This window comes from Lycium barbarum, chromosome 4 (assembly GCF_019175385.1).
Source record: "Lycium barbarum isolate Lr01 chromosome 4, ASM1917538v2, whole genome shotgun sequence".
NCBI lineage: Eukaryota > Viridiplantae > Streptophyta > Magnoliopsida > Solanales > Solanaceae > Lycium > Lycium barbarum.
In genome coordinates this window covers 70,126,006-70,140,855 of record NC_083340.1, presented here as the reverse complement: position 1 = coordinate 70,140,855, position 14,850 = coordinate 70,126,006, and positions in this window count along the sequence as shown.

Genomic DNA, 14,850 nt, shown 5'->3' with positions numbered 1-14,850 from the left:
CCTAGGTTTAAAATGATGCATGTCCTTATAAGGTTTTGGTTTTCGCTCTACCTAGGTAGACTAAGAGTGGTTTTCCTATGACACAAGGCTCCCCCAAGCGGACAACTTGGGAGTGGAAAATCCGTGGCCGTTGACTGCACCGCCGATCGACTAAATCCACAAGATCGATCCAACTAAAAGGGTAATTTAGTAGTGCACGGCCGCGAACCGCGAAACCGCTTTAAGTGTGTGAATTTCTGTGAATTTTCCAGGAGTGGAGGAAATATGAACGGAATGCCATTTTAAGGAAAGCAGTAACATATTGTTGCATAGAAAATTTCACATAATAAAACAACCACTTAAAAACACATAAGAAATAAAAGCAACAATAAAGGCAAAATAAAAAAATAAAAAAAAAAGCCCAAAACATCCAATTAATTAATTATTAACCTAAGTTGTTATGGTTAAGAACCTAGAATTCCCCAGCGGAGTCGCCAAGCTGTTATACCCATTTTAACCGGGTTAAATTAGGGTACAACATATTGGTGATTCCTATTTGTTTTACTTTAAGGAGTCGCCACCTAATTGATTTTAAGGTGAATTAGGGCACCTAATTGTTGGCTAAGGCAAAGCTACCTAAATCTCCGTTAATGGCCTGCTTAATCAGTATGATTCTAGGTAAGGGTTCTAATTATCCTAAAGGGAAGGGGTTAGGCATCCTTTAGAATCCGCCAACTGCGGTTTACCGACCAAACTTAGGTTAATTAATTTAGATTGAATATAATGCTTAAATCTTAAGAAAATATGTTGTAAATGCCATTAAGGTTTTAAGGGAAAATATAATAATGCTATTTAAACTAACTTGTAGAAATACATAGTAGTCCACTTAAAATAAACTTATAAATGTCATTAAGGTTTAAATAATAATGTTATTTAAAAAAACGAAACTTGCAAAATATAATGATTTGCATATAAATAGAAGCTTTTAGATAAGACTTAACCAATTTAATCTTAGAATAGAATTATATTGTATAAATATAGTGGTGTAGAAAATCTAGACTTATTTTGAATAGGATGTAAAGTAGATGAGTTTTCTTTCTCTTATACTAACTCTATTTAACTACATTTGGCTTAAAAAACATGTATGATTAGAAGAATCTTGGAAACAAAGATTATAAAATATACTTAAATTGCTATTTAGTGACGTTTTGAAATTTTTAAGATAGTAAGAATAAAATATGATTCCTTTTACTTAAAATATATAGTCTTGACATTTTGCAAATCAACTATTCCAAATAAATATTAGACCTTATAAATAGTTTTAACATGAAAAGAAGAGAATAAAACTTATGGAATTAATTATTAGTCTTCCTAACTACCCATCACTAAAACTAAACCTACTAATTCATCTAAGGTTCATCTAAATTAAGAAAATAAAACAAAATAAAGAGTTAGTCATGCAATACAAATTAAATGCACAAAAAATAAAATAGAAGGGGCAAATAAGTTAAATGGGCTCAGCCCCTTTAGGACTGTTGGACCAAGCTGCTGTTGGGCTTCGGCCCAGTCATTTTAACACTGCTTCAAAGAGGCTGCAATTTTGTTTTGTGCGATATGGGCCTCGGCCCAGATATTTTATATTTGCTGTGAACACAACTGGACAGAGATGACAGATTGTGTTGGGCTTTTAGCCCAACACCGAATTTGGGAGAAGAGCGAGTCCCTCGGACTCATATGCGGTGGTCATGCAACAAAATAAAAGAAAAGGATTAGTATCTAATCAATGGATAAAGTTAAACATGTGAAAATATAAACTCAAGACAACTCATAGATTATGTGCATACTATATATATTTAAGTATACAATATAGACCTAACCATCATAGCACACTTGTAGAGGACAGCCACGTAAGAAACATAGATAAAAGAAAATACAGAGTCAACATCACATTCATAAAGTTCCTTTAGCATAATGAGGGCATTTCAGTTCAAATCAATTTCCAGAACGAGTGCACTATCAGTTTTCTCTTTTTTTTTTAAGAATGAATGAGGCAGCAACCAATCTTCCCGAAATGCAACAGTTTGAAAGCAGAAGCAACAACCCAAAATACCATAACATCGAGCGAAGACAGGTGGCAACAGCTATAACCGATTGTGAATCAAGCTAGTTTATTAACATGTGAGATTCTTATTTTAAAACATGCTTTATTCTCCAATAAGTTACGGAAGAGTCGGACAAATATAAAGCAATTCGGGCAATATATAGGAACAAACCAACATCCTAGAATATCATCGATGCATCACAGACCACAAAAGAAATCAGATAAGTGCATAAGGGTGGGTTAGTCATTTGCGTTCGAGACCTTTTATACTTTAACTTCAGATGGACATAAGAGATCAGATAAAGAATGTTTCATTAAGGAATTGAGGCACATTATCTTGATGTAAAGCAACGCAAGACAATCTCCATATTAGGTCGAGTGAGCACAGGTTTGGACAATCATATTAGAGTCCTTAAATATCAATTCGAGTTCACTTTACATGTGGGGATTTCCTACAACTAATTAGAAACCATTTTCAGCCCTTCTGTTAAATCTAGACCCTTTATGAATCCTCAAGGGATGATCAGTCCAGAGTTAACCGCATAGCAAATCAATTTCTAAACATGCTACTATACCACTATCGAACCTGTCCGACATGTAAGCGATATAGACTGTACTAAACAGAGTATACGAATCTACCAACTAATGGACATTCTAACAGACATATAACACAACACGTGACAACATCAGACTTATGCTTAAAACTAGTAGCCATGTAAGAAAGTTAATGATTTAAGGGTGACCTAGTTACATGAGAATACATGACTAACATGAACTAAACATGAACATCATTCAAATAGAGTACTAGACAGCATCCACAGACACATGATCAGGCGAATGTCCAAACTAGACCAGTCTGCAAACACACCGAATTGACCAATTGATTTCATGAAGACTAGCAGATATTAGGCAAGTAAATCAAATTGAATTAAGTTAATAAAAATGGGCACCTCATGAGATATTATATGAAAACTAGCTTTAAATAATCCTCTGAACATGATCAGATTTACAAAATGAGTACATAATCTCCAAACAGGACCAAAATGCTTAACGTGCATTAAACAATGCTTAACTTACATAATCAAGCTAAAAAAGAAAATAAACTGCTTAGCAAAATCATAAACCAAGCATAACCGCATTATGTAGTTTCCCTCTGACTGATAAATGCATACTAATCACATAATTAACATCATGCTAATCACATAATTAATAGAAAAGCAACTAAAACAAGCAGATGCTATAAAATATAAGAGAAAAAAGGATTATGGGAACAGAGGACAAGCTACTGGTTTTTGTACATATTTATTAAGTGACAAGGTAACATTGTAATAAACCTTTAGGACTAGAGCAGACCTCAAGTTCAAGATTATCTTTTATCCTTATTCTACTTAATGTAACTGGACAACCTAGGCCAGCACATAGACACACAGAATAGTAACCAGGACTCAAAACAGAAGAGTATGACAAGAACTACGAACTGCATGATATCATCTATAACACCACAAGAACATGACATAGGACCATTACAGACCTTCGGAAAAAAAGTCCAGTTAATGAGGTTGAGCTAAAGTTGAGCCCATTCTTTTATTCATCTAACATATAAGCCTTAAGTGTTACTACCTGTTTTAACCATATACAAAATATACCTAAGATATACACATCACGATGTGTATATCAGATGTATGTCGAGTGTATACCTTCTTCTTACCTCGGTAACCCACTGTATATCCTATGTATATCCGATTTTAAATAGGTTATAAGTCTCGGAAATTCAGTCTAATCATCCAAACTACAGTAGACATCTTTCGAATTCATTTAGCAATTAATATTCTATTCTAACAGCTCCCAAACATCAAACAAATAACGCGACGACAAATAAACTACATAACCACTAAACATATAGCTAAATAAACTAAAATCTTAACCAAAACAGAAATTAAAGACTATGAGTAGTAAATGTATCGAGGTTTACCTCTTTTGTGTGCAGCGAAGTGAGGCGCGGAGTCTCGATTCATCCTCAAACACCAATAAATCCGAACTTGCGCGCGCTCGGATTCAAACAAATATTAAAGCAAAACAGAAGAGAATTTAATGCTTGAGACGATATCTAGAAAATGAAAAAACTGATATTTTAAAGGGAACCTCGTGCGATTAGGGACTGGTATTTTTAGAGGTATTCGAAGCTGAAGAACTCAATATTTTGGGGACTTTTGTGACTGAAAATGAAGACCTAGTTCTTGGGGGATTTTATGACTCAAAAAAAAAAAAACCCGGCCCCTTTCAACTGACTTGGAAAAATTATTTATTGGGTGGATTAGGTTTTTCTCTTGAGAGGAGCGGGGATAGAGGAAGTGGAGGTGACAGAGGAAGTGGAAGTGACAGAGGAGCATGGGGGGGGGGGGGGGGGACAGGGTGTGGTGGAGAGGAGATGACGATGACGATGAAAGAGGGGAGCGGGGGATGGTGTGACGAAGTGGGGGTGGCAGTGACAACGTGGGGAACAGGACATGGTGGAGACGACAGCTGCGTGGGGGGCAGGAAAGGATGGGGGGTAGCAGTGGCAACGTGGGGGGAGACGAGGGAGAGAGGAGAGAGAAGGAGAAGAGAGGGAAGGGTGAAGGCGGCGGGTGGAAGAGGAAAAGGAAAAGAAAAGAAAAGGGGGGGGGGGGGGTTTAGGTTTAGGAAAAGAATGGGCCGTCCGGGTCGGGTCGGGTATTGGATGTGGTGGGCTAAAATATATGGGCTGGGGTATTTAAAATGTGGGCTAATCGATTTGGGTTACTGAATTAAAAGAATGGGCTGATTGAATTAAAATGTGGCCAGGTAAATTAAAAATGTGGGTTGATTTATGAATTGGTCCGAAAATAGTATGGGTTGATTGGGCTACTACATTTAAATAAAAGACCTATTTAAATAACTTGTGTTAAAATATTACTTAATATAAAATAAGCAATTGTTAGTGCTCAGATAAAAAATGGCGTTGTAATAGCCGTGCAATAATATTTCGAAAATCCACAGTAAATAAACATTATTATTTAATTATGCAAAGATAAATGCGATGCGTGTGCGTAAGCTGGTAAAATGCCGAAATGATAAAAATTGTGAATAATAATAATAATAATAATAATAATAATAATAATAATAATAATAATAATAATAATGATGGCTAGTAACTGTAATGGAATAATGAAATGCCGGTATTGATAAGAGGCTAATAATTATAATAAAATATAAATATATATTTTTTAATTTTCCAAAAAAATAAATATTTGAAGCTTAAATAGGTACTTCGGAGGAGAGGCGGGAAAAAATTGGGTGTCAACAGTTAGCTGGTCTATGAGTCTGTCTTGAATGTAACTGTTTGTTGTGTGGTGGTCCTTACTTCCTGTTGTTGCATTGACATGGTAAAGGGGTGCGAACATGTGTATGTCAGAACTATTTAAGTATGGGTAGGATTCAAAGAGGAGTTATGGCTGTACTTATCTGTTAATCCTGATTGATTCTATATCGTTTTACATGAACTAATCTTGGTTGGCCTATGACGCTTACCAGTACGTGTGGTGTACTGATACTACTCTTGCTACATCATTTCCTGGGTGTAGATGTGTTTTAGGTTATGGCTTGAAGGTTTTGATAGCGGAAGTGGCATACATCTCCCTACAGCTTCTTTATATCTTATTCCAAGGCAGAAGTTGTGTCATTTTATTTTGAGTTATTCCTTTGTATTGTAGAAGCTCTTTTATATGTCTAGACTAAGTCCCGGGAAGTTGTAACTTTTGAATTTATACAGAGTGTCGTTTATGTTTCTTACTTAATGTTCTTCCTATCGATTGTTAAATTGAAAACGAGTTCTAATAACGGTTGGTTGGTCAGGGTTCGCCTACTATATGAGATTAAGGTGTGCCTGCACAAGCCATAAATTGGGTCGTGTCAGTTGGTATCAGAACCTAGGTTATCGGTCGCACAAGTACAAGAGAAATGTCTAGTAGATCTCATATAATGGTATGTTGATATCCGTACTATCCACAAAAGGCTATGGGGCATCTAGGAAATCTTCCCTTTCTTCTTTTCTATCATTCTATCTTAGTCACTCCAGCTCCCAATTGCATCCAATTGGTTGGGCATCTAGGAAATATTTGGTAGGCATCTAGGAAATCTTCCCTTTCTTCTTTCCTATCATTCTATCTCGGTCACTCGACCTCCTAGTTGCATCCAATTGGTATCTAGGTGATTCCAATTGGTATCTCAATGAGTCCAATTGGTATCTGGGCGATTCCAATTGGTATCTAGCAGTAGCATCCTGCTGATAATATGTGATTCGTGTTAGTATGTGATGAGTAAATTAATAAGTTTTCGGAGTTGTGCAATTCTGGTGGGGATTAGAAGACACCCACTGGATTAGTCATCTCGCCGTAGCAGTGCACCATCTACCATAGCAGGTTCGTAGTAGCAGAATATCGCCCGCTATAGTGGACCCTTAATGCTTGTTTACTCTGCCGTCGCGGAGCTTTTCTTCGCCATAGCGATTTCACTGCAGTGGAAAAATAACCGCTGCAGCGATCCTCGCTTTCCAGTAACTAGCTTTCCAGCTGAACATTTTCTCAACCTGTACAATTCAGAAAAACCCAAGGAAACCACTAATTTCAAGGCAACAATTCCATAAAAACACCTAGCCCAGCGAGGGCAAAAGTAATCCAAATGTCAACAAAACATCCAAACCAAATATACAAAAATCAACAAAGAGCAAATTGTTCAAGCATGCAAACCAAATAAAAAAAAGGAAATAAAACCATGGTCTGAAATAAAATCCTTACAAGGGCAAGGAAAACCAAGCTTACTAGGAGGGGGGAGTACTATGCCACTGCCCAACTCGTTGCCTCATCACCTTCGTCACCCGAGCTGCTTGAAGCGTCACTGTCAAGACCGAACCAGTTCAAGAAGGAGAACTGCTGGGCATCGCCCTTGGTCACCTTCAAAACCATAGCCTTATGAAATGACCCACTAGGTCGTTAGGAGCGTTTTGACCATTTTACCCCTTGCAGTTCATTTTCGAGACTAGAAGCGAGTCTATTAAGAACTTAAAGATTTAGAATTTCAAAGCAAAGGCTTGCGATGGTATTTTGCGCACTTGTCCGAAAACTTGTATTTATTCTTGTTGGGAGGAGACTTATTAAATTAGACCTCCGGTGGGAATTCCGAGGCCACGTGAGCCCGTTGTGCGTTTTACTTATGTGTGCATGTTCGGTTTATGTTTGTAGGCCTCAGATTGATGTTGGGATTTTGGGTGAAAATCTGATGAAAAACCAGAGCTCACTAGTTGATTTGGGCTGATGCACTAATTGTATTACCGTTGTAGCGAGTCCTCCATAGCGGGGCGAGGCTCGCCACCATGAAAAAAATGGGATTTAATGAGGTCCACTATAGAGGGTCAATTCCTGCTATAGCGAGATCGCTGTAGCGGAACATTGACCGCTGCAACGGTCGATGGGAGGTAGAACTGACTTTTATATTGTGAAATTTTGAGTCATTCCTCACTATATACTAAAAACTATTCTGTAGAAAATAAGAGGCAAATTCCTTAGAGTCTTGGTGGGTTCTCCGTCGAAGGTAGGTTCCAGCCCTTTTATTGTTCATTCCAGTGTCGTTCTTAAGTTCCTACATGAATTAAGGGTCCTTTAATGGTGGAACAAAAGGTTAAAACCCTAGAAATTGCAAAACCTTGAATAATTGATGGTTATTGATTTATTGTTCTTTAATCATCTAGGAGTATAGATTATCACTTCCTAGGGTGAGAAATTGATTATTAATGGTGGAAATTGTGTTTTGAGACTTAGGGTTCTAATAAAGAGGGGAACTTTGGACAAAAATCTGATTTGAAAGGTTAAAGGTGATTAGAAACCTATAAATTAGAGGACTATGATTGTTGGGATTGAGGTTATGATAAATTCACCATTAGAACAATGGTTTCACCAGTTGAGAATGTTAGAAGAAATTGGGTCTTCTTTCCCAATTGTTGTTCTTATTTTGAGTAGATGGTCTATTTCTTACATAGTATTAAATTGCTAGACTTTGAGCATTCCGAGACCTTATGAAAGGGGAAAGCTTGTGTGGAGTGGTTCGTGGCTCCTGTTCTGCATTTGAGGTAGGTTATGGCTTACTTTAGTTAGACTTTGATTAGCAAAATGTATATATTGTGTAGAATTGACGGGAGAAAACATGATTAGATCTTCGGACATGGTGTTTGGTTGGATATTACCTAGGTTGGTATGACTTCTGATTATATGGGCTTGTCGCCATTACTTTATGTATTGAACGAAAGGTGTATATGTGTGATATGGGAAGGAAGGAGTTAATATATACTCGTGTTCTTGATTATGGCTTGTTGCCCTGTTATTGTTATTAGACTTGTTACCTGAATTGTTGTGTTGTGATATGTGCTGCACTAAATTCTACCTTATGGTGTTATATATCATCGGAGAAAGGAAGGCTAATGAGAGTAGACCTGAATCGTGATATGTACTTATGATAATACACAGATAAAAACGTGGAGTATGACGTACTGTTGATGATGATAACATGCATGGCATTCATTCTCATTTCATACATATGTTGATATTAAATTATGACTTGGTAATGTTGATGATACATGAGAAAATGGAGCACTTGATGACATAAGACTTAGTTGCGAAGTGCACTTGTTTAATTGGAAGGAAAAGGGTGTTATCGACTCTTTATGTTGACTGAGATGGTGTGTATAGTTCATTCCATTGATTTATATAAGTCTTGATATGGCTTATAGTGTTGTGACTTCCATAGTATATTCATTAACATTGATTGCATTGATTTAGCATTTTTGCATTCATTCACTCATAAATGATGGAAATGGTTCGGAAACGATTCATGAAAGACTTGTGTTTGACATTAATATTGCTAACTGTTCATAGTCCATATATACTGATGAACTAGAATATGCTAAGATGTACATTGTGATGAGAATATATATATATATATACACACACACGCACGCACACAGATGAAAAACACATTTGACAGGGGGTGACGATGTGGCCTAGTTAAGGGCTCATGATTCGAGGTAAGATTCTGGAGCAAGTGGCACATGGACACCATGGGTCCCCTACAGGTCATGACTATTAGGCAAACATTACCATATAGCATCTGTGTGCAGGTTTTGAGATATTTGGCTAGTGTATTGCATTGCACATCATTACATATTATTATGCTTCATCATACGAAAAGCACATTTGATAGGGTGTGACGATATGGCCTTGTTAAGGGCTCGTGATCCGAGGTAAGATTTTAGAGCAAGTGGCACATAGACACCATGGGCCCCCTACAGGTCATGACCATTGGGCAAACATTACCATATAGCATTTGTGTACAGGTTTTGAGCTATTTGGCCAGTACATTGCATTGCACGTCCTTACATATTATCATGCATCATCATACGACTCTTTATTTCTAATTTGGTATGGTGACATGGATCTGATTGTGGACTGGGTAACCCGATTCTTATCAAGTGGTATCAAACACAAAAAATCTCTCTTCTCTTTCCTTCTATTCCCACGCAAACCCTAAACTAAACCTATTTTCAAACTATTACCACTCCGGCCACTGGTCAGCCGTCAACGGCGGCTAGCCAACCTCCATCAACTTCCAACCTAGTTCACTACCCTTCCCTTACCAACACGAAAATACCTGCTTCTCAGCCAATTGTCCCGCTTCTCTCAGTCACAGAAACAAACCCTACAACCTACATGTAGACTCTTGTGCATGAATGTATCCCTACTACCAACCCCATTGTTGATCCTATTCCTATCAAGGCAGTTTAATATGCTGATGGTATCCCAGTGGTGCGTTGGACTACATCAGAAGTATCAAGCATGGAGCAAATAGAAAATTTAAAGCATGCTATTGTAGGTAAGTTCTCATATGGCTGGCTAGAAATGGATGAGTTGAGAGATATTATTCCAAGTTAATGCGGTACTATGGAAAGTGTCAAGTTGGATTCCTAAGAGATCGACATGTTTTGATTAGATGTTCTTTAATGGAAGATTTCATAAACATCTCTTCTAATAGTGCCTCTTGGTTGAAGTCTAAGGATGGTAAGTCTTATCAGATGAGACCCCTCATATATGACTCCCATTTTAGGGTTGAAGAAGAGACTTCAATTGCAGTGGCATGGATATCTTTCCCTTATTTACTGCCTACTTCCTTTGTTAAGGAATCTTTGTTTACCTTAGCATCGGCAGTTGGGAAACCTTTGTTATTAGACATGGGTACTATTAATAAAACCAGACCTAATTGTGCTAGGTTAAAGGCACAACTGATTTATTATCAGATCTTCCTAAGTTTGTTATGATGGTTATTGATTTATTGTTCTTTAATCATCTAGGAGTATAGATTATCACTTCCTAGGGTGAGAAATTGATTATTAATGGTGGAAATTATGTTTTGAGACTTAGGGTTCTAATAAAGAGGGGAACTTTGGACAAAAAATCTGATTTGAAAGGTTAAAGGTGATTAGAAACCTATAAATTAGAGGACTATGATTGTTGGGATTGAGGTTATGATAAATTCACCATTAGAACAATGGTTTCACCAGTTGAGAATGTTAGAAGAAATTGGGTCTTCTTTCCCAATTGTTGTTCTTATTTTGAGTAGATGGTCTATTTCTTACATAGTATTAAATTGCTAGACTTTGAGCATTCCAAGACCTTATGAAAGGGGAAAGCTTGTGTGGAGTGGTTCGTGGCTCCTGTTCTGCATTTGAGGTAGGTTATGGCTTACTTTAGTTAGACTTTGATTAGCAAAATGTATATATTGTGTAGAATTGATGGGAGAAAACATGATTAGATCTTCGGACATGGTGTTTGGTTGGATATTACCTAGGTTGGTATGACTTCTGATTATATGGGCTTGTCGCCATTACTTTATGTATTGAACGAAAGGTGTATATGTGTGATATGGGAAGGAAGGAGTTAATATATACTCGTGTTGTTGATTATGGCTTGTTGCCCTGTTATTGTTATTAGACTTGTTACCTGAATTGTTGTGTTGTGATATGTGCTGCACTAAATTCTACCTTATGGTGTTATATATCATCGGAGAAAGGAAGGCTAATGAGAGTAGACCTGAATCGTGATATGTACTTATGATAATACACAGATAAAAACGTGGAGTATGACGTACTGTTGATGATGATAACATGCATGGCATTCATTCTCATTTCATACATATGTTGATATTAAATTATGACTTGGTAATGTTGATGATACATGAGAAAATGGAGCACTTGATGACATAAGACTTAGTTGCGAAGTGCACTTGTTTAATTGGAAGGAAAAGGGTGTTATCGACTCTTTATGTTGACTGAGATGGTGTGTATAGTTCATTCCATTGATTTATATAAGTCTTGATATGGCTTATAGTGTTGTGACTTCCATAGTATATTCATTAACATTGATTGCATTGATTTAGCATTTTTGCATTCATTCACTCATAAATGATGGAAATGGTTCGGAAACGATTCATGAAAGACTTGTGTTTGACATTAATATTGCTAACTGTTCATAGTCCATATATACTGATGAACTAGAATATGCTAAGATGTACATTGTGATGAGAATATATATATATATATATACACACACACGCACGCACACAGATGAAAAGCACATTTGACAGGGGGTGACGATGTGGCCTAGTTAAGGGCTCATGATTCGAGGTAAGATTCTGGAGCAAGTGGCACATGGACACCATGGGTCCCCTACAGGTCATGACTATTAGGCAAACATTACCATATAGCATCTGTGTGCAGGTTTTGAGATATTTGGCTAGTGTATTGCATTGCACATCATTACATATTATTATGCTTCATCATACGAAAAGCACATTTGATAGGGTGTGACGATATGGCCTTGTTAAGGGCTCGTGATCCGAGGTAAGATTTTAGAGCAAGTGGCACATAGACACCATGGGCCCCCTACAGGTCATGACTATTGGGCAAACATTACCATATAGCATTTGTGTACAGGTTTTGAGCTATTTGGCCAGTACATTGCATTGCACGTCCTTACATATTATCATGCATCATCATACGACTCTTTATTTCTAATTTGGTATGGTGACATGGATCTGATTGTGGACTGGGTAACCCGATTCTTATCAAGTGGTATCAAACACAAAAAAGCTCTCTTCTCTTTCCTTCTATTCCCACGCAAACCCTAAACTAAACCTATTTTCAAACTATTACCACTCCGGCCACTGGTCAGCCGTCAACGGCGGCTAGCCAACCTCCATCAACTTCCAACCTAGTTCACTACCCTTCCCTTACCAACACGAAAATACCTGCTTCTCAGCCAATTGTCCCGCTTCTCTCAGTCACAGAAACAAACCCTACAACCTACATGTAGACTCTTGTGCATGAATGTATCCCTACTACCAACCCCATTGTTGATCCTATTCCTATCAAGGCAGTTTAATATGCTGATGGTATCCCAGTGGTGCGTTGGACTACATCAGAAGTATCAAGAATGGAGCAAATAGAAAATTTAAAGCATGCTATTGTAGGTAAGTTCTCATATGGCTGGCTAGAAATGGATGAGTTGAGAGATATTATTCCAAGTTAATGCGGTACTATGGGAAAGTGTCAAGTTGGATTCCTAAGAGATCGACATGTTTTGATTAGATGTTCTTTAATGGAAGATTTCATAAACATCTCTTCTAATAGTGCCTCTTGGTTGAAGTCTAAGGATGGTAAGTCTTATCAGATGAGACCTCTCATATATGACTCCCATTTTAGGGTTGAAGAAGAGACTTCAATTGCAGTGGCATGGATATCTTTCCCTTATTTACTGCCTACTTCCTTTGTTAAGGAATCTTTGTTTACCTTAGCATCGGCAGTTGGGAAACCTTTGTTATTAGACATGGGTACTATTAATAAAACCAGGCCTAATTGTGCTAGGTTAAAGGCACAACTGATTTATTATCAGATCTTCCTAAGTTTGTTATGATGGAGATTGAAGATGACCAAACCAAGGAAGTGAATGTTATGAAAGTGGAGATTCAGTATGATCATTTGCCTAAGTATTGTACTGAATGTAAGTTACAAGGTCATGCAAAACAAGAGTGTAGAGTGTTACATCCTGAGTTGAAGGCAGAAAAGAAAGAGGAAGGAGGATGATCATGCAGGGAAAGACAAGCAGCCAGAAGGAGTTACACTTCAAAATAATTTTGAAGTATTGAATCACAATGTAGAAGAAGGGGTGGATAATGACAACACAAAGGATTTGGTTCCTACTGACTAAGTAGGGACATCCGAAGAACCGAATGTTTTAACCAAGAAGGCAGATGATGTTGACAAATCTGATGAAAGTTTGAATGTAACTAGGGAAGAAGGTCATATTGGAATCTAGGATGAGAATGGAAAGGCAAGTGCAGGTACTGAGATTGTTATTTATAAGGGTCCTGAAGAAAAGATTAACAATGTAGATGATCCTCAAGAGAAAGTTACTGATGGAGGAGACAAAGTAGCAGATAGCCAAGAACAAGTAGAAGATATTGCAGGTACTGAGATAGTTACTTATAAGGGTCCTGAAGAAAAAACTAACAATGTAGATGATCCTCAAGAAAAAGTTTTTGATGGAGGAGACAAAGTAGAAGATAGCCAAGAACATGTACAAGATGAAGAGAAGAAGAAATTAAATAAATGTGTGGACAAGTTAGCTCAGGAGCATGGGTTAAGTAACACAGTCTTTAATTAGAAGCATACTCAGAAGGAATTTCCCCTTCCAATTGTGCTCAGACAGGAGGATCAATTGAATTTTTCTTTAAATCAGGATGGAGTGGGATCCTATCCACCTAAAAGGGAGGAACCTCATGATTTGCATGTGGATCTGGTGGAAAGAGTTCAAGATCAACAAATTCTACCCTGAAGAAACCTTCTCCTTTAAAGGAACTGCATGATGTAGTGTCCTATAATCTAGCAGATATGGCATTACCTGAGCAGCTTGAAGTAGGTTGTAGTGCTAAAGATGTGGTAGATGAGGAAGCCATAAAGCAGGTGTTTAATCATGTAGCTAAGGAAGTTGATATTTCTCCAAAGTCAATGTAGAAAGGGAGTAAGAAGGGCAAACAACAAAGTGTAGTGGATATTCAGCCTATAAGAATATTGCCAAATAGAGCTGTGAAGAATGTCAATAAATCTTTATGAAGACTCTATTTTGGAATATCAGGTCTTTGAATTCATAACAAGCTTATCATAGAGTGCAAATGTTACATAGGAATCATAAATTCTCCATCATTGCTTTGATGGAACCGTTTCAGCATTTTAGACACATTCAAAGATTTAGAAAGAGATTGGGCATGATATATGCACATCATAACTGCAATGGTAAAATTTGGTTCTTTATAAATGACAATATAGATGTAGAGGTGATTCAGGATACAGATCAACAGATCACAGTTAAGCTAAGTTTTTAGGAGGATAATAAGATTCTTATGAGTACTATGATTTATGCAAAGAGTGAAGCATTGGAAAGAATTACTCTTTAGGATAACTTGTATCTGATCAAATGGAAATGCCCTGGCTTGTGGGAGGGGATTTCAATGTTATTATGAATGAAAATGAGAAAATAGGGGGTCTTCCTATTTATCCAGATGAGTATGAAGATTTTGCATTCTGTGTGAATTCATGTGAACTATTTGATGTTTCTTTTAAAGTGAGCTTATTCACATGGTGCAATGGTAGA